The sequence below is a fragment of the Argopecten irradians genome, chromosome 2, assembly GCF_041381155.1.
Source record: "Argopecten irradians isolate NY chromosome 2, Ai_NY, whole genome shotgun sequence".
NCBI lineage: Eukaryota > Metazoa > Mollusca > Bivalvia > Pectinida > Pectinidae > Argopecten > Argopecten irradians.
In genome coordinates, this window is record NC_091135.1 from 49229844 (window position 1) to 49231650 (window position 1807).

Genomic DNA, 1807 nt, shown 5'->3' on the forward strand with positions numbered 1-1807 from the left:
TTATAATGATAAGCGATAATGGAAAAAATGTGTTTTTAATGACATCATCAATTTTGTTAAAAGTGAACGTTAAAAAATATAATATGTAGTATATTTTAAAAATTGAAAAGGTTGAGTTATGATTATAAACTAATAAAACAAATATGACTTTTGAACAAGTGATGGATCATTTCCGCGGGTTTCTTCTGGTCACAGAGCCCGTGAGAGTATTTATCTCTGAAGCCATAACCTTAATTTGCCAATTAAAACTATAAAGTTAAGTTGTTTATTGTCTGGTTTTCGTTGACTATTTGACAACTTTTTCATTTTCATGTGTAACGAAACCTTTCCTGAGAGAAGAACTACTTGATATCATTAAAATAACTATTTATTCTACGAAATTTAAAGCGTACTTTTTATTTTGGAGGCGTGTATACACGCTTCCATTATAAAATCACTTTGGTTCTTATGATCACCGGAACACTATACCTTGGTGATCCTATTGGCAATCTCCGTAACTACGGGAGATAAATTTCACTGTGTATTGTAACGTACGTTGTGTATTGTGCAGAAGTCAAAAACTGTCAGGGGCTTTCTACATTTTATCACATGTTTCACATTTTTACACATACTTTATACTTGTCTTATTATTCCCCAATGTCATTAATGGTTCAAAGACAGATTCTCAAAGACTATTTGACTCGACACTAATGATCTTGAAAGACGCCTTCTATATAACGTACTGCTAGTACCGTTAGCTTACAAACTTCGAATCTGGATGTATATGAAAACTTGATTGTTAGTGAAATTAATCCGATCCACATCAAAATGAATATACGATTCTGCTTCAGGCATCGCGGCAGATTTACAAAATGTCAGCTAACGTTAACAGCTGAGAAGATTAATCAGAAGAACGTGAATCCTTGATCAACATACAATGGCGACTGACTGAGAGCATGGCTTCTACCGACAGCAAGAGATGTATACTCTGACACCTCCTTATATAATGGCACGGCCACAACCAGTGACTTAGGCCGGGTCGATCTAGTTTACCTTAATAAAAGTGTGTGTGTACGACTGTGATCATGAGTGACTGGCTAGCTCAGCTGTGAATGGCTAGTTAGCTCGATCTATATACATCATTAACAATGCGTCTGTATCTACATGTATCAAACATTTTATTCTTCAAATTGCATCAACACTCACTTGAGTAAAGTACTATCATGTCTTTATTTAGATATTTTAATGGATCTTCATATTTATAGTAAAATTGAGTTTCTACGGTAATATTCTACGACCATATCTTATTAAATACAGCTATATTTTATCAATATCAAATATCTACAGTTATAGTATTATTCATCCTATTGTAAATAGATATCATAGCGTCCCAATGGTTCCCATTGAGAGAAATGGCCACGATCTTTTGACTGTCGACTGCGTCAAGCAGACGCATGTTTTATGCATCAAAACTATTAATTTTCACTACAGTGAATGATAATAATAAAGAATACATACGAGTTATTTGGACAGAAAAATCGCAAGAAAAACATTATAGGGGAGGTAACCCTAAGTTCAAATTGGATTAAAGTTGAAAAATAAGTTAAAAATTCAAATATACTACTAAGCTATAATAAATAACAAATTGATGTAAAACAGAATAGATATACATATCATTATTTTGAAAAATATTAAAATTTTAAAGTAAAATAAGATTTTCATCAAATTTTCTATTTAAATGTTAAATAATTACAATACTTGTACTAAATGAAATATACAATGAATTTAAAGTGAACAGTCGGGCAAGGATGGCAAAAGTCGGTAAAAA